General features: G+C 35.9%; 1 protein-coding gene across 5 annotated transcripts in view; it reads left to right on the top strand.

The window, feature by feature from the left end:
• Positions 1-23239, top strand: part of EPS8 (EGFR pathway substrate 8, signaling adaptor) — a 171808-nt gene that overhangs the window by 14822 nt on the left and 133747 nt on the right. Inside the window, exon 2 of one of the 5 annotated variants that reach the window (XM_079140395.1) lies at positions 21517-21606. The exons of the other annotated variants lie outside the window; for them this stretch is intronic. The gene's annotated coding sequence lies outside the window, so the exon portion shown is untranslated. The remainder of the gene's footprint in view (positions 1-21516; positions 21607-23239) is intronic. 5 annotated transcript variants of the gene reach the window in all.

Genomic DNA, 23239 nt, shown 5'->3' with positions numbered 1-23239 from the left:
TGAGTGAATGTATGTTTGTGTTGGTCTTTTCCTTGATTCAAGAAAGCCCTCTTCCTTTGGCCGCTGTGGTGCTGTTGGTTGGTGGTGTGCACCTACCTCTCCTCTGTGATCCATCTGCACTTAGATGTTATTTCAGAAGCTCTGCTCTTTGGACGGAATAGTAACCTAAAAGCTGTTTGAATTGTAATGCTGCTTCAGTAAGTTCCGCACCAACAGATGGTGGCAGTGAGAGCCTTTTTTTTTTTTTTTGCCTGAGTTCATAGTTTTGTTCATTATTTGAACACTCAAAAGTTGGGAAATTTCTGAGTTTTCTGGAATTATCTTCTCAGCCCTCATCTCGTTTCATGCTACCTTCTTTGTCTCAGTATCCTTTAAGGGGACCTCAGTCGCTTACATTACTTCAGTTAGAACACGGCTTTCAGTTCTTTTCTTTCAACCCATGCCTTCTGAGCTCTGACCCCTCCTTCCTGACTGTACCTGAATGGCACACAGGCCTCTTAGACTTCTCATTTTCCAAAATAACTTGGTTACCTTTTATCCAACTCTATTCCTAGCTCCTCTTTTTTTTGTCCCACTAAGTGGTGCCGCTGTCAGCACAGTGATGACATCAGGAGCCCATGTTTTTCTAGACTCTTGTTCTCTCCCATACTCATCATTCTGCCCCACCTTTGAGTGAGCAGTCCCTAAGTCCCATCGATTCTTATTCAAAATGGTCCACAGAGCATCACACTCCTCTTGGTCTCACTGCTAATCTTTTCCACCTTGCTTGAAATTCTTCAGTAGTTCCCCATTTATGAAGTGCTCATTAAAAAACCCAGCTCCTCTTTATAGTGACACACCCTCCCCACCCCCAATTCACTGTCCCTGCTTACATTCAAGCCTCATCTTTCACCCTTACTCCACGGACGCTGTCATAATTGCAATTTCTTTCTTTTCTCTTTTGTGGTACCTGGGATTGAACCTAGGGGCATGTAAGCACTGAGTCACATCCCCAGTCCTTTTTAATATTTTATTTAGAAATAGGGTCTCTCTGAATTGCTTAGGACCTTGCTAAGTTGCTGAGGCTGGCTTGAATTTGCCATCCTACTGCCTCAGCCTCCCAAGCTGCTGGGTACAGGTGTGTGCCACCATTTCCGGTATAATGGCAATTTCTTGAACATGTTTAGCTTCACTTTTCCATGACTTCACATGCTGTTCTCTCTGCCTCTGTGTTTTTTTCTTGGTCAATTCCATCATCTGATGTGTATGGAAAACTACTCATTAAGTTGAAATCTGCTTAAAGATCACTTTCCCCAAAGCATGGGACAAGGGGAATGCCATTTCTTTTTTTTTTTGTACCAAATAGTATCTCATTGTTACTTTTCATTAGTTAACTATGTTCCAATTTATGGATTATTTGCTTATTTTTCTCTCTAATCAGTCTGTGAACAAGTGTCAGTAGAAAGTGTGTCTGAATAATCTTTTATCTCTGCTATGCCTTAGTACAAAAAAATTTTTTTTTAAAATGGGCATTTTTTTAAGTTGTCAATGAACCTTTATTTTTTATCTGCTTACTTGCCTCACACATGCTAGGCAAGTGCTCTACCACTGAGCCACAACCCCAGTCCTAGAACAATGTTTTTGATGTACTGTATGTATTCGAGTTTTGTTTGAACATGTGTTTGATGAATGAATGCTAAAAATGTTTTTGAAACTAGTGATTCTACTCCTTGCTCTTTATGTAAACAAAAAAAAAAAAAAAAAAAAAAAAAGGAAAGCTAAGCTGACATCACTTGCTCCCTGTTTGACTACTTCAGCTGCTTTCCTCGAGCATCTGGAGGTGAGATTGTGAGGAGATAGTTTGTCTACACTGTCATTCATTCTCCTATCTCTTGTTATCCGTTATCCATGGATTGAACTTTACTTTTGGGCAAAGCTTACTCTTACATTCAGTGCTTAATGCCTGGGGTTCACAAGGCAAGTTATGATCAGATGACACTTGAGTTTCATGTTTCCTTTGTCACTTGGCTGATCTCCAGTTGTGTTTTTGCCAATTCATTTTGAGTTTAGGAAAAAAAAAGTATAAAGAGTGAAGGAAATATGGGATAATCTTTCTAGGTATCTCATTTGAATTCAGGATTAGGTTATACAGAATATTTTCATCCCCCTTTTTAATTTTGAAATTAGCTATTTGGCCTCAAATAATCCCATTTAATTATGAGTTAGCTTCAGAAATAATTTAGTTCTAAGGAGACTTTCTAGCCCATTAGCATAACACATCTTTGACCCCTCTTCTTTACCTGTCACTTTCAGTTGGCTGCCAGATCTGCTGTTTTCATATTGAAGTTAACCCTCACCTTTGTTCCTTCTCAGTTTTTCACTATTTTAAGACCCCATGACCATTTTCTTAAACTATCGTGTCCTGAATGTCTCCAGATCAGCTTCAGTCTGTTTCAATTAATTTTAATTACTACTTTCAGAGCAGTTCTGCTAAAGTCAAGTTCAGATGGTGTTAGTCCTTAATCGCTGTACACTCCTCCCTGTGTACTTCAGTGTTTCCAATTTCTTTGCCCTTAGTGTCTCTCCAGTCTTTACTCGGGATATCTTTTTGACTTTATCAGCATATACAAGTCTAGTCTGTCATTTGATTATTTGGCATTACAGAATGATCTTCACCTTCTTTCATACCCAGTATGCATCCTCAGGATCTCATAGGCACTTATTTCTTTATCATGTATTATAATTTGTGTATCTTACCTGCTACTTGGCGTCAAGCTTCTCCAAGGTAGACTCCACACGTGATTTGTACTTTTAGAGAAGCCACGAAGTGTAGAGGGCTGCTTTGGTGTATGGTAGAAGCTCAACACTTCCGTTAAAGGATGAAGTAAATGATATTTGGTCTTGTGTATTCCATCATGAGATTTGTGTCACTAACTCCCTAAGTCTCAATCTGAAAAGGAAAACATAATACTGGCTACAATTTTTACTGAACCTAAATGGAAATATCTTGAAAAATCTTCATCCTGGTGACAGTCAGAATGCACTATTATTTAGGACACAACCTTCTGGCAAGCATGCCCATTTTTTAAGTTCTCATTCTTCTAAATGTGGGCTATGATTATTCTCTGTGCATTTCATAGAGTTCATAAGTAAAGCATTGTTTTAAAGTGTGTTATAACTTATTCCTTGAAGAAACTGAACTCTTGATAAAAAGCCAATAAAGATGAAGTATTTCAGTCTCACACTTGCCTTTTCTGTTCATTCCTGTCATTACAGGACAATTTTCAAGGTGTAAAAAAAAAAAACCAAACCTACAATAGACAATGAGATCTTTCTGATTCTCTCTTTAACCAACTCTCCTAACAAGGGCCTTAAAAGCCATGGTTTAACATTATTATTTTTTACCAAGTTTCATTGTGATTATGAATATTTTAAATAGTATGAATAATGTTCTCTCTCCTTTCCCTGGCTTTATGGGACTTATTTTGCACTATTTTCTCTGGTAAAGTGAATTGGGTTGACTCTTAGTTCCTTGGGAATTATTTATTAGGCAATTATTAATCCTGATTTTTATAATGAATAAAAATCTATTGAATATGAAAATTATAAGTAATTATGGCACTGAAACTATTTTGGGGATTATTCAGTTGCTAAAAATAAAATTAGCATAATGGCAAAAAATTGAAAAACAGTAAAACATGGCTTTGGTCAGAAAGATCAGGAAATTTTTGTACTGTGTTCAATTTATTTTGCTCGTAATCAGATTCTTGGGGATGTTATTGTTAGACAAAGGACTGAAAATATGGTTACTATTTAGAGATGTTTATTGTTTGGGGAGAAATTCAATGGAATCTTGAATATTCTTATGCATGGAATAATTTTATAGCAATGATTATAAGTCATAAATATATCTTATATTTTACTATCTTAAAATGTGTTTTGCTTTTTAGATGTAATACTTTAAATATTTCTATGAAATGCTTTATCCTAACATATGCCAGTATCATTGTCTTATACCATATTTGTGTAACCTTTTGAAAGTTAATTAATAACCGTAATGCTAATTTGCTTATTTTACTTAAAATTCAAAAATGATCTTCTAAAAATGTCTCCTCAGATGCATTTTTTCATTTATTTCTTCCTTGTTGTTATATTATTTATCAAATGTGGCAGTTTTAATGAGAATCTGTTGATAAAACTTAGAAGTGCTACTTTGTAGTAAGAATAGAAAAAGAACTTAGAACATTTGCCTGATTGTCTCTTTTTTTGTGTGCTTTTTGTTAAGCACATATCAATTTATTTTTCCAGAATTATTCTATGGAAAGAGAACTCCTTTTCTTTGGGGTTGATTTCATGCAATCTTGAGTAATAGAACATAAAGTGAGATTGTGTGGGCGACAAGGAGAGAGATTAGGTTTGACTTGAGGGCACATGGAAAGGAAAGGGGAATATTTCTTCACAGAGAATTTAAATATTTTTTAAGAGAACTGTTTGCTTATGCAATTAGGAACAATGGTAGCTATGCATAATTTTTATTTTATATTTTACATGTCCATGTGATTTCAATTTCATTTATAAAATGTCAAAAATAGAGTCTGATTAAAATAGTCCATGTTTAAAAAATGGCTTTGGATCTTTTAATTTTTTCTTTTCCTTTTCTGACTGGATAGAAAGAAATGTAAAACTGGAAAATTTTGAGAGTGCCAGACCTCTCCTTAGTCTTTTCACCCCTGTGTAACATTTTCCCTGATAACATTGTTACGATGACTGCTGAGACAAGTGTCAGTAGTGCTTACTATTAGCCATCTGCCTGAACAAGCTAGGAAGAAAAGGTTTTTTATATAGATGTTTGTAGATAGCCAAATTACTTCTACGATGAAAGGAGATTTTATTTATTTAATATTGAAAAAACTCATTGTCTTCTCCTTTTAAAAAACTGGTTTCTGGTGATTATATGACTTTCTGGTAATTACATTTTGAACTCAACTTTTAAAGTAGTATTCTCATTAATTAATAATTGGTAAATACTACATATGAAATTTTGTGTTGTTAGGCAACTGTTGTCTTATTATTTCTGCTCTTAATGTTCTTAAATCTCAATCATCTTTGTCTTTTCCCAGGATTTTTCTTCAGTAGTTAATTATATAATTCAGAACAGTTTTTTTTTTTTTTTTTTTTTTAAATTGGATATCTTCAGAACTCTTTTTACAACTCCAGTAGTCTATAAGACCTTGATTTTTATTTAGGTCAGTTATCAGCACAATGGAAGGGTAACATGATTCTAGTTTCTGAGGTAAAAATTACTATTTATTCACATTGCCTTAAATTGAGTGGAAAATTTATTTGTAAAGTAACAACCAAAAAATACCTTGCTTTTATTCTCTGGGGAAAAGACAATTCTATGAATTGTTTCTACTTTGGGAAATCCTAGTAGAAAGACAGATTTCCAGATATCTTGAAACTGAGAAATGAGTATTTTGACAGGTATTCCTGGAAGGAGAGCTGTGCCTCCAACCATTTCAGTTTCCTTGTAACACCCACACATACAGAGGAGGAGACGTGTTGCAGTTTGAAGCAAATGCTTGGTGTTCGAGGAGGCGGATAACTATAAACCCTTTTAAATGTATTGGAAAATAGGGCATTTAGTTCACTATTATGGAGAACAGTGTTGGTAATAAAGTACATTTTTATGGCCTGAGAGTGACCTGATACTGTGAACTTTTGTGTCTTCTATCCAGTAAGAATATTCTAGAGGGTTTCATTTTATACCACTCTCTTATAATGTCTCTGTTCTGTGTGCAAGCTATTGTGTCTTCAGAAAAGGTCAAAGTAAATTTTATAGTAGAAACAAATTTTTTTTGCATAAAGTGAAATTGGTGAGCAGTATTCACCAGACTTCAGTAGAACTAGCCTGTTCCTATAAATTTTGGTTTGTGATAAAGGTAGGGGCTGAACTTTAAGGTTCTGTGTATATCTCATTCTCCCATTTATGCACTTCCTGTTAGCATGAATATATTTAAAAATATTTCTTAGTTTCTCCTTAACCATACAAATGGTTATTTCTTTGAATAGAATAGTGAAAGAAATCATGCAGTCTCCTGTTCTTCATGGTGTTTATCAGGCTGTTAGCTGTGGTCATCATTTTTCTACATCATCCTCATCGTTGCCGCCATCATTGCTGTTATCATCGATGTGTTTAAGCTTCTGAGATGCTATTTTACTGGTTTGTAGAATTTGTGAGAAGTATACAACTGAGATTCTTAAAATGTTACACCTGGTTTTTAAGGTGAACAAATGTGTATAGTTATGGAATTTAAGAACCATTCCTTTTGGTAGTAATAACTGAATGATGTTGGCACATTTCAGAGTATCAAGTCAGAGAGATGTTTAAATGATCCCATAGTCTTATTTTACATGCTGAAGCCAGGATGAAAAGCAATTTCATTTATTTAGCTTAAATTAGGACAAGGATCTCATGGTCATCTCTCTCTCTCTCTCTCTCTCTATCTATCTATATATATATATATATACACACATACATACACATATATATTTTAAATATATAAACACACATATTCACATATATATTTTATATATGTATGCACATATATATATATTCTTAAACTGTTTAACACTGAAATAAATCACTGTGAAGAGTGTTCATTTTTCTTTTAGAACTTTTCTACAGGTGTATGTATGTATCTGAAAATCAAACTACTACTGCCGAAATACTTAACTCCCTACAGACGTTCTGAAAATCATTATTTGGTAACATCAATTTACTACCAATTTACTTTTCTGAAGAAATGTTTTTACGCTTTTCATTGGCCTTTTGCTATTTTCCCCCTTCCAGTAATTTTATTGTCTCATACTTTTGTTCTAATAATTAAAAACCAAACCAGAGCTACTCTTTTTTTCCTTACTGAGAAAGATCTAGAGGGGAGCAGTTTACTAATCCTTTCTTCTTTCTTTTTCAGGGCCTAAATTTTATTTTAACTTATTTAGTTTTTCCATTCTGTTTTTGTCCCCCCAGCAAGGAACTACTTTTCAAACTCTTTTTAATGTCTGACTGCTGAGATCTGTTTGAGCAGCACGTGAAGGTCAGCTGCTAATGTGGGGGTGAGCACAAGCATGGAATCACACACCCTGGCCCTTGCAAGTGTATGGGAGTGAGGTTCTCACTTGTCCTGTTTACTGTGTTCCAATCACTTAGAGTGAAGCAACACCTCACTAGGAATTAATCTTTGGGAGAAACACTCATTTTATTCATTGAGATACTCTTTCTAGGTTCTTCCAGGTTTTAATTTGCGAGTTAAAAGTGCTGTGAAAGCCAGGCGTGGTGGCACACGCCTGTAATACCAACAGTTCGGGAGGCTGAGGTAGGAGGATTGCAAGTTCAAAGCCAATTTCAGCAAAAAGAGAGACGCTAAGCAACTCAGTGAGACCTTGTCTCTAAAAAACAAAATAGGGCTAGAGATGTGGTTCTCTGGTGAGTGCCCCTGAGTTTAATTCCCACTCCTCCCCCCAAATATATATATATTTGGAATGCTAAATATTAACAGTTTCTTTCTTTCTGTTTTCTTTGGAATTTCTAAGTTGACTGTGACCACATAACTTAAAGTGCTCCTAAGTTTAATTATAAACTGGTAGGTGTCATTAAATGTAGCTTAACTTTAGTTTGTAGAAAAGAATGTTTCCTGACTTAAAATATAATTTAGGGCTGGGGATGTAGATCATTGGTAGAATATTTGCCTACCATGTGTGAGGCACTGGGGATTGAAATAAATAAATAAATAAATAAATAAATAAATAAATATGATTTAATGAAAAATGATTAATGGTCTACTATTTTTAGAGATTGACATCATACTTGATATCTGTGATACTTGGTTGTAATGGTTGTAGCTATTACTTGATTTTATTTGATTATGTTAGCACCTCATTCCCCAGAAAGCGTGAGATGGTATGTTCTTAACCTCAAGATGAGAGCTTGAAGGAAGAAGAGGTCAGTTTTTAGTCAAATTATCTAAACAGAACCCCTTTCTCCAGAATATAGTTCCACAGAATTGCTATCATCAAATGAGATTTGACTGAGGAGATAAATTGACAAAGTACAGTTTCTCACTTCTGAGGTTCAGGTATTGCTTTTTCTAGCTGAAGTTCTACCAAGTCCAGAAGATATGATCTTAAGGATTTATAGTCATAAACTCAGAGGGAAAAGGTCTAACAGGCCCTTTACAGTTTACAGGGATGGGATGGAGTTTCCTGTGTGTGAAATGATTCTGGAAGTTTTTACTCTGACCTCTAAACTGGAGCACTGGCTTGCAGAATAGAAGAGTTCCTTGAAATATTCATACCAGGTTGAAATGGGACAGAGAAAGGAGGGTGACATGTGGCATGTGTATACAGACCTATGAGTTTTTCCTTTTTAAAATTTATCATGTAGTTGCAAATAACCTCATTCCCTTTATAAATGCCATTTAAAATTGTTAATCTCCGGGTCCTTTCTTTCTAGGAACAGAAGCCCCTGTTGTGAAGCCAGCATAGTTACTGTGGTGCAGGACTTTGCCTTTTTCCTGCCCCAAAGATCTATATTGGAAGATTGAGCAACGGTGAGGCTATTTCTGCATTCTCTAGTTAGTGTAGTCTCTCCATTTAGTTTGGAATTGACCCATATGTGTCATCCTTAACTATTATGTTTCTTCGCTTTTTTTTAATATCAACTTGGAAAGTTTAGTGTTTGAACCTAGTTAGATATCACAGTTAATCATTAGTATTATACATCTGTTTTCCCTTCCATCTATGTATGATTATGACCTGTCTTAGAAAAAAAGAAAAAATCCTCCCCTTTCTGTATCTACATAACTATATATGAGATAGATGTCTCTCTGTGTATGTATGTATATGCTTGTTTTTTTTTTTTTTTTTTTTTTGTGGTGCTCTGGATCAAACCTGGGTCCTGGCTCATTCTAGGCAAGTGCTCTACCACTGAACTATATACTTCCATTTCTAACTGTAATTTTATAATAAGATACACTTGGAAATCTGTTTTCTCACCTAAAATTTAAAAATAATGATGATTTTTAGCATATAAAAGTTCAATTTGTAGATGCTGGTATTAAATGCAATAGGTGGTCATTGTAGCAAATCTTTATTTCACAAAATAGATTTAATATTGAGTTAGATAAAAATTATATAAACTGTATTTGGCAAGAAGTAGTTCTGCTTCCCAGTTGAATTAGCAGGTGTTCCTTTTAAAATTAACCAGTTGTTCATGAATACTACATGTTTCATCCATATTCATTAATCATTAGCATTTCATCATATTTGTATTTGTCCCCCCCATAATGCATGTACACATTTCTTTACCTCCCTCATCATTTGATAATAAACTGTAGACAATAAGGTATTTCACCAGTATATATCTCCTAACAACACAGACATAACCACTGTACAACTTTCACACTTAAAAATTTTAACACTGATTCAATACTGTCATCATTATGTAGGACATTTTCAAATTTCTTTAATCATATGAAAATTCATAGCTATTTGTGTTTGACACAGAATCTAATCAAGGCAAATGCATTTGCATTTGATTATCCTATCTCTTTAGGACAGGCTTCTTTTACTCTATACCAGAAAATGTGGTAGCCACCAGCCAAATCTGACTCTAATGGAAATATAATAAAAAATGATTTTCATCAGTCATGTTAGCCACATTTCAAGTGCTCACTGACCCTGTATGGCTAATGGCTACTCTGTTGGATAGCATGAACATAATATTTACATTATCACAGAAAATATTATTGGACAGATCTAGAACATTCTCCACCTCTTTTTGTCTTTCCTGAAATTGATGTTTTGAAGAGTTCAGGCCAGTTGTCTTATTGAATGTTCCTCATATAGATATGTCTTATTTCTTTATGATTAGATTCATGTTGTGGCAGATTGTTCTTCCAAAGATCGCTGCATTAATACATTTAGTCCATCCCACATTCTTTTAAAAATGTGACTGGCACTTCTCTGTCTGAAAGGTGAGGTCATTGTTCCCTTCTCGTGGATGTACGCAAGGACTTGTGACTGATGACCAATGAAGTAAGGAAGAAGTCCCATGATGTGACTTAAAATTCACTCACTCATTCTTTTTTTTTTTTTCTTTTTTATTTTTTTAGTTGTTGGTAGACCTTTATTTTTATTTATTTATATGCCATGCTGACAATTGAACCCAGTGCGGCTCACAGCTAGGTGAGCGTTCCACCACTGAGCCATAATCCCAGCCTCACTCACTCATCCTTGGGTCGCTTACTTTTGGAACCAGCTATTACACTGTGAGGGAAACTCAGCTGTATGAAAATGCTATGTAGTACCAGTGAGGGTCTCAGCTGCCAGGCAGACATGCAAACGAATGGGCTTCAGTTGACTCCATCTGCAGCTCTCAGTGCTTCCAGTTGAGGCCTAAGATTCAGTGCAACAGATTAGCAGTACCAGCTAGGGCTGTTTGTATTCCTGGCACATGGAAACTGTGAGAGCAAATAAATTATTGTTCTTCTAAGCTTCTAAGTTTTGGGGAATTTGTTATGCAGCAGTAATAACTAGTAGGTTAAATGCTTTTGGCAAGAGTGCTATGTAAATGATGGTGTGCATTTTCTGTTGCATCATGTTAGGAGGCAGGCAATGTCAGTATGACTGTTACTGGTGAAATTTGGTTACTTGGTTAAGGTAGTGGTACCAGATATTTCATAAATCACCTTTTTCTCTTTGTCATAATCTGAAGGAATGTTTGATTTTGTATAGGATAATCTTCTGCCAAGTTACTTGTAAACATTTTGCTCCACACAATTTTTAAAAAATGTTTTGTTTTTCATTGATGTATAGTAACTGCTTTTTTATGGTGTATGGTGTGATATTTCAGTACATGTGTTCAATGTGTAATGATTAGATCAGGTATTGGCATATCTATCACCTAAGATTTCTTTGCATTGGGAACATTTGAAATATTCTTTACCGGCTATTTTGATATATACAATTAATTGTTGTCAACTGTAACTATTCTACTGTGCTGCATGAGATGTTATTTCATCTACCCCGCTGCACTCCTGCAGCTGTTAACCATTCTCTCTCCATCCCCCCTCCCCATATTCTTCCCAGGCTTCTCTACTCTTTTGAGTGGATTTAAAAATGGAAACAATCATAGAAATTATTTGTTCAATCTCTTCATACTGTAGCTTGATTTAATAAACATGACTAATATTTCATTATAGTTACTGTTTTGAAACTGGGAACATAGAAGTACATAAGATACTGTCCTTTTTTTAGTTAGTTTATGGATAAAGACTAATGTGACTAGAATTCAAAGGGGTTGATTGGGTCATACAGAATTTGTGTTTCAACATGATTTGGCTGAGGTTTTTATTTTCTAAATGACAAAGATGTCATTTTGGTAAATGTAGACTCTTATCTTTCTAAAACTGATTAGTGCTGCTTTCTGAATTATACAGAATTAAAAGATAAACAGATTTTTAAAAGGTATACTTTTATGTTAGAAGTTCTATTAGTCCTGTGTTTTAGGGATTAAAATGTGTCTTTTTCTAAGTATATATAAGTGCATACATTTTAAAATACACATCTACCAAGTCAAAAGCTTCTTTTTATGTAAATAAGAAATAATGAGCTAAATGAAATGTTTATGAATTAAAGATTTTAGGGATATTATTTGTTGATTTTTAAAAAAATACAGGTTACAATTGATTTAGGAGTTATGCTAACAATGATAGTACCCTATATAGTTGTTGATTGGATAAGTTCTGTAACAATGTGCTTTATAATCCATGTTTCTTGATTATTAATAAAATGCATTCACAAGTGCTTTTAAAGTTTGTTCTTCCGATAAGAACCCATAGTTTTCTTCTTCTTTAGTTCTGGGATAAAAAACAAGGAATCATTTGTTTGTTTGTTTTTGGTTTCTTAGTGGCAAATTTACTTAGATTTTTCTGTACCAAATTCTAAAGTTCTTGGTAAAACATATAATTTAAGACAAACGAAGGAATTATTTATTTGTTGTCTCTCTGTTGGTTAGACCACTTCGCTAATGTTACCAGGCTCCTGATACTTAATTCCTCTGTGGGGTATACAGTTTCCCTTGTTACTTTCTCCCTGATTGAATATTTAGGAACACTTTCACGCAAGTAAGTTGCTTATAAGAAGAATCTCAGGAAAGAATGAATGGAACAATTAACAATATAATAAAACAAATCAGAATACAGCTCTTGCTAAGTAAAACAATATTAGAGTTTTATACCTGGGAAGTATGTTCAGAACTGCTTCATAATCTTAGGAAGACAGAGGAATAATGCCATGTAACTGGGGAAAGAGCAGTCCACCTATAAATGAGTTCTGGAAAGTGTCAGATTCTAGGAGACATGCAGTACTAGGAAGACTTGTTTCACTCCAGGAGGATGAGGTAAATGTGAAGGAATGTGGAACCACAGTCATCCCCCTTGGTATCCATGAAGGATTGCTTTAGGAGCCCCTGTAGACACCACAGTCCTCAAAGGTCAGGTCTCATATAAAATGATATACATACATCCTCTTGTATCCTTAAATCATTCTAGGTTACTTATAATACCTAAAACAATCTAAATGCTGTATAAAAATTTTATGCTATGTTGTTTAGGGAATAATGATAAAAAAGTTAAATAATAATATGTGCATGTGTATATGTGAGTACATGTAGGTACATGTGTATGTGTCCATGCATATGTGTACATGTATATGTGCAAATGTATATATGTGTATACGTGTATATATATTTATTTAATTTATTTTTTGCAGTACTGGGGGTTGAACCCAGGGGTGCTGTACCACTGAACTGCATCCCCAGTCACTTTTAATTTTTAAGACAGGATTTAGCAAAGTTGACCAAGGCTGGCCTTGAACTTGCATCCTCCTGTCTCAGCCTCCTGAGTTGCCGGAATTACAGGCTTTTGCTGCTGCTCCTGGATTTTCCAAGTATTTTTGATCTAAGTTCATTTGAATCTGTATATGTGGAACCTGTGGACAAATAGGGCTGACTACATAAGAAATGGAATAACACTGCAGAGTGACATGTTAAGAGAGACAGGAAGTGATCATCAGGGGAGACTTCAATACTGGAAGAGAGGAAAGGACGGGAGGAGAGTAGGTTTGTGTTATGGTTTAAAATTGAGGTATCCCCTAAGAACTCATGCATGAGTCAATGCAAGAATCTTCAAATTTGAAATGATTGGATTGTGGGAGGTGTAACCTAATCAGTGGATTGATTCATCAATGTGGATTAACTGGGCAGGAACTATTGGTAGGTAGGGTGTGACTGGAGGAAGTAGGTTACCAGGGGTGTGCCTTTGAGGTTTATATTTTGTCCCTGGTCAACAGAACTCTCTGCTTCCTGGTTGCCATGTGTTGAGCTTCTTTCTTCTACCATGTCCTCCTTCTATAAGGTTCTGACTCACCTCAGATCCAGAACTATGGAGTCAGCTGACCGTGGGCTGAGCCTCTGAAAGCATGTATCAAAATAAACTTTCTCTCCCCTTAAGTTGTTCTTGTCAGGTCTTTTCGTCACAGGAATGCAGAGATAACTAAAATAGCTTGTTCAATTTTGGAGTGGAGATGTGGGTTTGGGTACTTGGGAAAGAGAGACCAGTTTATGGATTTGCTGAACAGGGAACCCAGTAGAATCAAATGTCATTGCAGGAGATTTCTTGATGACTGCTAGTAAGTGTCAAGGAGGAAGGTCTGATTTCTCAGAATCCTGAAAACTGAAGGAATGGTCTGACAGTCTCTGAAAATTTTCTGAAAGTGTGCCTCCATGTGAATGTTGTCATCTGTATATAACTTTGATAAATGTAATTTTTTTTCCTTTTGAGACAGGATCTCACCAAATTGCCCAGGCTGACCTCGAACTTACAATTCTTCTGCCTCAGCTTTTCAAGTAACCGGGATTCTAGGCTCATGCCTCTGTTCCCAGTGATAGATGAAATTTTGATACAGCCTCTCTCCTGATATCCCTCACCACAGGATCAAGTTGACCTGACCTCTGCATGGCTTTCTGGGTGTGGGTACATTGGGCCAGGGTGATATTGCGGTGGAGATAGTAGTGATGAGGAGGAACTGCAGTTCCAAGGGCTTAGTCTTCAGAGAAGGAGCAGCATTCTCTCCCTTTGTACCTTGGAGAGGTAGAAGAGAATATACCCAAATAGCAGAACTGCCCAGGGGAGCGTTATAATCTCCTTGGCCTTGTCGTATCGCATCACATCACGTCACATCGTGTCACATCACGCACTGCTCAGCCAGTTTACAACCCTGTTTCCGACACTTCAGAAGAAAAGAAAGCTAATATTGTTGCAATTTTTGGTTTTTTTCATGTATTTCACTTAACATTTTTAGTTAAATTGTGTAGGTAGTTTGCTTAGAAAATATGGAGCTGGGTGTTACAGGAAAGGAGAAATAATTTCCAGTTACAGAAAGAGTTTGAGCTATTTGGATGGCTTTATGCTGGCAGCATACAAGACTATTAGTATTTTCCTAGGACCTAAGAATGAATGAATGTCTGTTCACTTACTCCTCATTTACTACCAAGTCATGTCAACTAGTATATCCTTAGATCAATGCTAAATAAAACCAGAGTATGTTATTATGTGACTCATCCTTCTTGAGTTTTCCCCCCTGTATTTCAGATTTATAATGGTGTGGTATGAAGAAATTCATGATTTCCATCCCAGCTCTTCCCTCTCCTGCCAAGCTTCTGACCCCTGCCAACTTCATCTTTCCCTTCATCTGCCTACAGTTTTGGTTTAGTTCCTTGGGTTCTCTGGGAGTTTATAGAATAGGAGTCATTTAAACTCCTTTTTTTCCCCCAAATGGAACAAGTGTCTTAATTGAGGTCAGGCAAACACCTAATGTGACACAATCTTCCCCCTCATCATCTCTGGCACAGAAGGAGCATTCACACAGTAGAAGAATGGTGTGAAACTATGTACCCAAACAGTGTCCACTGGGATAAAGCTGTCCAGTTGGATGCACAGAACAGGAGTCCTTTGCCAAGCTCTCTTGTTCGCTTTGGTCCCATGCCAGATAGCAACCTAGCAGATGACCCTTGGCTCTGACCTTTCTTCAGCTTCCTCAGGTCTAGGATAAAATGCCCAGCTGTCCCTTACCTTGCAGGAGTGAGCCTGTGGAAACAGTAATTGCCCTCAGTTACTTAATATTTATATGGTTTTAAGTTTGTAAATGTAGTACTACTGATATGAATGATTTTATTGGTATTATGAAAACTTGAAGTTACTTGATGAAATTTAGGAATGAAATCCATTTAACACCAGCTTGTCAGTGTAAGAGCTTCTGGACTGAACATAGAGAAGAAGTGGGAAGATTTGAATTAGACTGAAGTAGTGTAGTCCATGTGGTATATATATTTTGGTTGCTAAAGTACTTTCATTGAGATTTGCATGAATTAAATAGTTTAGTACCTTTTATCTTTTAGCTACTTCTTGACATTTATAAATACAGAAATGCACATCCAGGGTCTCCCTCAGGTGGAAGTGTATCTATTTGATGATTGTTATGCTTTTGTGGCTTGTTTATACTATAACATTAGGTATGCCTTATCTAAATAATGGTAATAGTATGTATAGTTGATATGATTTATTTCTCAGTCCCAAATGTAGTTGGAGATGTATGAAAAATTCAAGGAGGAATGGGAAAAGGAAACAAAGACCTGGTAATTTCCCAGGATTTCCTGTGGGCAGATCTTCTCTTTAAACACTAGCTTTGCTTTCTATGATTATGATACGTTACTAATAGCATTCATACAATTGCATTTTATTTAATTTTTTCTTATTTTTTTTTCTGTAAAGTAACAGGAAAAGCCCAATAACTTTATCGAGAATGTTTCTGAGACACACAAATGTTTCTAAACAAAGCTAAATTACTTTGACATTTTGAGGGGAAATCATCTTCATGCTATGGCCTAGACTGGGTCCCTGTATACCACTAGATTTGCAGCTCAAGGATATATTCTGATTTCTTAAGGGTGTAGTTTCTGCCTGAGTCACATTTCTTTAAGATGTAGTGCTATAAATAAATGAGGTTTAACCTACAAATGCCTCCTCTTCTATAATGTAACTAAAGTGATGTAACTAGTATTATGAATGTCATTGATTCTTGCCTGGCCTTCTTCATAGCAGTTTATGACAATGAAATGAGATGGTGGATTCAAAAATATTTTAAAGGTGTTAAGTGATCAATAAGTAGATAGGGACAATATGATTATAAATTTTAACTTTCTTATTAATCATTATTAGCATCACCATTGTTAACATCGTCACTGTGGAGTTAACTTCTCAGACCTATCTCCTCTGCCTTCTGACAACAAAAGAGAAAGGAAATCATATCCAATGGTTGTTTTTAATCAGAGACTTCTTTTTTTTTCTCAGAAAATCTGTGGCTTCAGTATGATAGCATTCCTGACTGTGGGTCCCTGACTTTCTTTTAACTCATTGCTAGGAATACTTGACTGATACTAGAAGTTAAAACCTGCTAGAGGGGCCAGCTCTGCCTGTGGGGAAAATTTGAGAACCTTGATAGGAGCTTCTATCTTGATGCCAAGAACCATTGCTACTGATTCTGTATTAATTTTGTATCCCAGTCTGGTCACAGGGTGTCTGTCTGCTTGTACAATGAAATCCTCAACTGCACCATAGATCCAGCTATTGATTTCTTGTATTGACTCTGTCTTAGCCATAAAAACCTGCCCAGAATCCCTTAATTCTCCTTGATTTCCTAAAGTTTATTGCTCCCTCTCCAGATTTCATCCCTGAGTTGGGTTTTCAGCAGCAGTCTACTTCACATCTGTGTTATCTGACCTATGGTGTATGAGGAGAAAGAAAAGTATGGAGGAGCTGTGGAGGAGAGAGAGGAAATGACATGTGAAGCATAAAATACAAAGGGACTGGTATATTTCTTTATTCACAAGGAATCTTGTCCCCTTGCTTATTGCTACACAACTAGTGCCTGAAATGGTTCCTGCATTTAGCTTGTCTAATAGATACCTGTTGAATGTGTGTTTAGGGACATAGTGAATTGACTAGTTTAACTAGAGATCACTTTAACTCAAACTTTTAAAGACCAGGGTCATTGCAAACTTTTTTTTTTTTCTTGTGGTGCTGGGGATTGAACCCAGGGCCTTAAACATGTGAGGCGAGCACTCTACCAACTGAGCTATATCCCCAGCCCAGGCAAACTTGTTTATTGTTGTAGCTTTGTGTATATATATATATGTATACACACATATACACATGCATATATAGTTTTCTAAATAAATATATTCAGTTTATATTATATAGTTTTCTGAGTAAATGAATAAATTTTGGAGCTAATGCTAGAGTGCTGAAATTGATAATGTGAAATTTTGGATGCTAAGGTGCACATTGCCTTTTATGTGACAAGGAGTGATGCAGAGTTCTGTATCTTCTTATTTACTGTCTAATGAGAGTTTTGTTCTCAGTGTACTCCCATTTAAACTGAAGGATTCAGAGAGACTTATTTTGATACTAAAAAGGAAGGGAATTTTTTTTATATAAGATGCTCATTTCTGAATTAAATTTAGTATCTAAATTGGTGGATATGTTTCTAAAACATGCTTTAATAATTGCTTATATAATCAACATGTTTATATCAGCAACATCAGAAGAATTTTTTGATTCATTATTCTATAAATAAAAGCTATGGTTTCAAATACTGAACAAGGTGATAAAAGGCAGCTACAGTTTTATTCCTTTTTTTTTTTTTTTTCTTTTTTTCTTTTCCTGGTGCTGGTGATTGAACCCAGGGCATACTAGGCAAGTGTTCTACCACTGAGCTATACTGCATACCCCTCACAGTTTCTATTCATCCTGGTTTACTTTGGCATCCCAAATTATGAAGCATTTAGTCACTGCTAGAGGCTCCTTGAAGTTGGGTGCCAGAGTCAGTGTTTCTAGGTGTCAGATTGACCTCTTTATGTACTCGTACCTCTGGACTTCAGATGGTCTATTTTAGACCTGTTGCCGCCTGCAGCAACGAGTCCGCGGGAATTTATCAGAGGCGGACTGGGAATGAACTACTTCTTTATCTTTTTTGTGCTACTTCCTTGCTTGCTTTTTTTGCTTGCTTGCTTGCTCCCTAGTTTAGAGGAAGAGAGGCTTGCTTGCTTTTAGAGGTGCTAATGCTTTCAGAGAGGCTACGCTTTCAGAGGTCTGCTTCTTAGAGGTCTGCTTCTTAGAGGTGCGTCCTCCTCCAAGGTGAGGAGAATGTCTTATATACCCTCAGGCAGCCAATCAGCTTAGGATTAAGTAGCATGATAGGAGCACGTGCCACAGTACCAGTCAAGAAAGAATGAGGAACATCTGTTGACCATGAGCGCGGAAGAGACATGAACCAATCAGACAAAAGGTCATGAGAGATCACGCCATGTCAACACTAATTATGCACCACCTCTTGGCCCAACGCCAGCCACCATCTTGGAGCTACTTAAACATGTCTCTACAAGACCATGTGATGTATACTTTTCAAATACTACTACTTTAGGGAAGTGAAACTTATCTAGAGTACAACCCAAATAATCAAATTTGATGGTGGTAGGGAGTAATCTTGATAGATACATGTAAAGGAATTTCTTCTTTTGGTTTTATCTTCATTGAGTACATGATGGTATCAGATCACCTCAAACTGCAGTAAACATTGTTTCATATAAAAATATAACATTTTTGGTGCATGTGCACATATGGCTGCCATAGGACAGAGTGTCTAGCCAGTTTTGCCAGTCAGGGACAATTGCTTCTCTGACAGAACTAAAACAGGAGTTGGAATTAGGACAGGACCATGACAAATGCACACTGAGCACTGGAGTGGCAGATGTATCCTCTACAGGGTGGGAGATCATTGTCACTCTTGGCTCCCTGCTTTCTCTTTATCTTCATCCAAATACCCAGCAGGTTCAGAAAGAGCCCACTTCTCAAGGCAGTTGTCCTGCTGCAGGAAGAAATAAAGGGAAGTTATCTGAAATCTTAGACCTAGGAGGCAAAAGGAAGGTGGTTTGAGGTTTCTGAAATGTAAATATTTCCAAGAAAGGAGATTCACTTTTCTTAGGTGAATTACTGTAGTCTACTAGATTTTGTTTACAGAAAGAACTGATTTTTTTTCTTTTTTTTTTTTCCTTAGCTCAGTGGGTGCAAACAAGACTAAAAACTCCAACCCATGTTGAAAAACAAAGAAGAAAATATTCATAATCTCAAGATATAATAACTTAATATTATGTTTGATTTTGAAGATGAGCAATATGCTGTATGTTGTTTTGATGAGGTTAATTTGTCTTCCTTACTGCTACTATTAACATCATCATTATTGTCATCATCAAATGTTTATTGAGTCCTAGCTATGAGCAAGGCACAGTTCTAGGAAGAGTGAAGAAGATAAATAAGTAGAAGGTGTGGTTTCTTCTTTTAAGGAGATTATTTTCTTTCTCTTTTTTTATTGTAAACAAATGGGATACATGTTGTTTCTCTGTACATGGAGTAAAGGCATACCATTTGTGTAATCATAAATTTACATAGGGTAATGTTGTTTGATTCATTGGTATTTTTCCCTCCCCCCCACCCCTCCCACCCCTCTTTCCCTCTATACAGTCCTTCTTTCCTCCATTCTTGCCCCCCTCCCTAACCCTAACCCTAGACCTAACCCTAACCCTAACGCTAACCCCTCCCACCCCGCATTATGTGTCATCATCCACTTATCAGTGAGATCATTCATCCTTTGGTTTTTTGAGATTGGCTTATCTCACTTAGCATGATATTCTCCAGTTTCATCCATTTGCCTGCCAATGCCATAATTTTATCATTCTTTATGGCTGAGTAATATTCCATTGTATATATATATACCACAGTTTCTTTATCCATTCATCAATTGAAGGACATCTAGGTTGGTTCCATAATCTGGCTATTGTGAATTGAGCAGCTATGAACATTGATGTGGCTGTATCTCTGTAGTATGCTGATTTTAAGTCCTTTGGGTATAGGCCAAGGAGTGGGATAGCTGGGTCAAATGGTGGTTCCATTCCAAGCTTTCTGAGGAATCTCCACACTGCTTTCCAGAGTGGCTGCACTAATTTGCAGCCCCACCAGCAATGTATGAGTGTACCTTTTTCCCCACATCCTCTCCAACCTATTGTTGCTTGTGTTCTTGATAATTGCCATTCTAATTGGGGTGAGATGGAATCTTAGTGTAGTTTTGATTTGCATTTCTCTTATTACTAGAGATGTTGAACATTTTTTCATACATCTGTTGATTGCTTGTAGATCTTCTGTGAAGTGTCAAGGAGATTATTTTCTATTTAGAACTGAGCATATGTCCTGGGAGAAATTATAGTAAATGATTTATTCATTCAGCAAATGATTATTGAGCTCTATTTTGTGCCAGGCACTATACTCAGCATTTCAGAAATAGCAATGAACAAGATGTAGTTTCTGCTCTTGAGGTTCCTGCCCAGGGGAAGTGATAGACAAGAAAATAAGTATTTAATTAAAGCTATAAGGTGTGAATTTTCATTGAAATGCTACAGATAGTAAATGCAGTAGGAAGATATTGTATTAAAAATATATTAAAAACATGTTGCATGTTGTTGGAAACCAGAAGAAAAGTATTCTTTTAAGTACTCATTTCTTAAGTTGGTCTTCAATGAGAGCCTAAGGTATACTCTTTAAGTCAAGTAATTAATATATTCTATGAGCAATGAAAGTAATATCGTTCAGTTATGTTAAATTCAGCTCTTGCAAGAAAACACTGGTATAGATCTTGAAAAATTTACGTGGGCCTTAGTTTCTTTCTTTTAATGTGTACTTTGTCTGAAATGCCTGGGCCAGAAGTGTTTCAGATTTCAGAATTTTTTAGATTTTGGAATATTTGCATAAACTTACAGGTAAAGCATCCTCAGTCTGAAAATCTGAATTCTAAAATGTACCCAAATCTGAAACTTGTTGAGTATCATATTAATGCTTAAAAAGCTATGGATTTCAGAGCATTTCAGAGCAGAGGAGTTCTAATCCAAAACATCTATCAACTATCTTAGTATTTGCTTTTTTTCAGGAGTTGAAACATTACATTTGACAAGTACATGAGGTGCTAATGTTCTGTGGTATGGAAATAAATGAAGAACATATCTTTTCTGGATTAGCAAGTGTAAGGCTAGCATTCCAACAAGAACGCTGGGAAAACTGGATTTTTTTTTGGGTGATGGTCACGAGGCAATGGATCTTCCTACCTTTATAAGGAGGAAATTTAAATGAGAGAGAAAAAGCATAGGTCAGTTATACCTTGGATACCTTGGATATTTTTCCTGCCATAAAACTTGTTATAGAATATGATTGTTTATCTAGTGTTTTAGGCCAAATGGGTATATTTTCTATGACTTTTATCAGATGAAAGAAATGAGAATTTACTTGTTTATACCTTGTTGGGGTTGTTCAGTTCCAGAGTGAAAAATACCAAGGAACCTGTGGAATTTCTGTCCCTGGAGATCTTTAAGAAAAGGTGTTCAAACACTTAACTGCCTGAAATGTATGTATAGAGTTTTGTGTATCCTACTTAAAAAAAAAAAAAAAAAAAAAAAAAAAAAAAAAAAAAAAAAAAAGCAAGATGTATAGAACCCCCCCCCCCAAAAAAAAGCAAGATGTATTTAGAAAATGGATGTTACTGAGGATAATTCTTCCCTGTTTAATCCTATTCACTTTAATCTTCCCACTAGGTGGATTTATTTGATAATAGACAAATACTTAACACTTCATGCACATTTGACTTAGGAATATTTCCTATAGACTGTCTTTATTTATATTTTTGAATCATTTTGCAGTGTTTAAACACTTAAATGTTGTTATATCATTTGAACCTTGCCTCATTTAGTAGGCAGGGTTGGTATTATGATAGCCTCCATTTTCCTGATAAGGAATTTGAGGATTAGAAGAAATGAGACTTAACTCTAACAATGAGTTATTAGGTAGTGGAGTTTGAAACAGTCCTTTTGATAGAAAATTTTGTGTTTTCTCTAGTTTGGATGAGACACGATCTTTGTTCTTAAATATGACTGTTTGTCCTTCTTAATGTCAGAGTCACATCACTGCAGATTCTGGAGAAGTGGATGATATCTAGGTACTACTGATTTCTTCTTCCTGTAAGCTGAATGATCGCTGGGGAAAGGGAAAATGTCTTGGGTGCTCCCCCTAAGTTCTTATTTCATCTCTTGCCACTTTCTTACTAATATAGCTTTGTAAATGTTGGCTGGGGGTTCTTAGAGCAGTTCAGAAAAATAATTTAACTTAAAAAATTACTAAATTGGCACTATTGGAACTAACCTGCTCCTCATAAAATAATGTGTTTAGATATTTAAAAATAAGCTGAGCCTCTAGGAAATGGGGAATGAGGTTGTTAATGTACAAAGATTAAGTACTTTCACATTAACTACATATAATATCTACTTCAATCAGGCATTAACAAATTAGCCTGCACACTTCAGAGAACCAAAATAAAATCAGTTCATTAGCTGTTGAGTTCTCACTTTGGAGCCATACTTTACACAGGCTAAGTTTTAAAGTTAACAGGGCCAAATATGCACTGCAGATAAAATCTCTAGAAGAAAGAGGATATATTTTTGAAGGTTACTAGGTTAGGCATTGTTTGTTGAGATAATTTTGTGTTTCTGGTTTGGGAAGTTTCATTTTTTTATCCCTCCTGAACATTTATTGCGTACATAGTGACTGTGGAAATTTTGAAAATGCCAGAAAAGAATGAAGAAGACAGTCCCTTCTGTTTGAGGACTTATAGGTTAAGAGGGAAGGGGTAAGGTAAGTCATTTTAGAAGGAGGAATCAGTGAGACAAATGGTAGCTGAGAGTAGGAGATTATGCTACTTGGGGGATGTTTTATGTTACTTTCACTAGCTGGATTATGAAGGACAGTGAATTCCAGATAGGAGATGCATTGTTCATTAAAGTAGGAGATCCCAGAGCTCTGGTAATCCAGGACTGTTGTTTTCCAAGAAGCCAGATTGAGTTGCTCAGATTTGTGGAATAATTGGGCCTGGAACTCAGTAAGCTAATGCTGCTTCAGATGATATGATCACCTGTGTTACCATTATTGATTTTGAGAGAGGGCAACAAGGCAAAAGCAGGGTCTTAGATAAAGAGGATTGGTTAGAA

This window comes from Sciurus vulgaris (assembly GCF_902686455.1).
Source record: "Sciurus vulgaris genome assembly, chromosome: 5".
Taxonomy (NCBI): Eukaryota; Metazoa; Chordata; class Mammalia; order Rodentia; family Sciuridae; genus Sciurus; species Sciurus vulgaris.
Note: the sequence above shows the minus strand (reverse complement) of the source record. Positions and strands in the feature narration are given on the sequence as shown.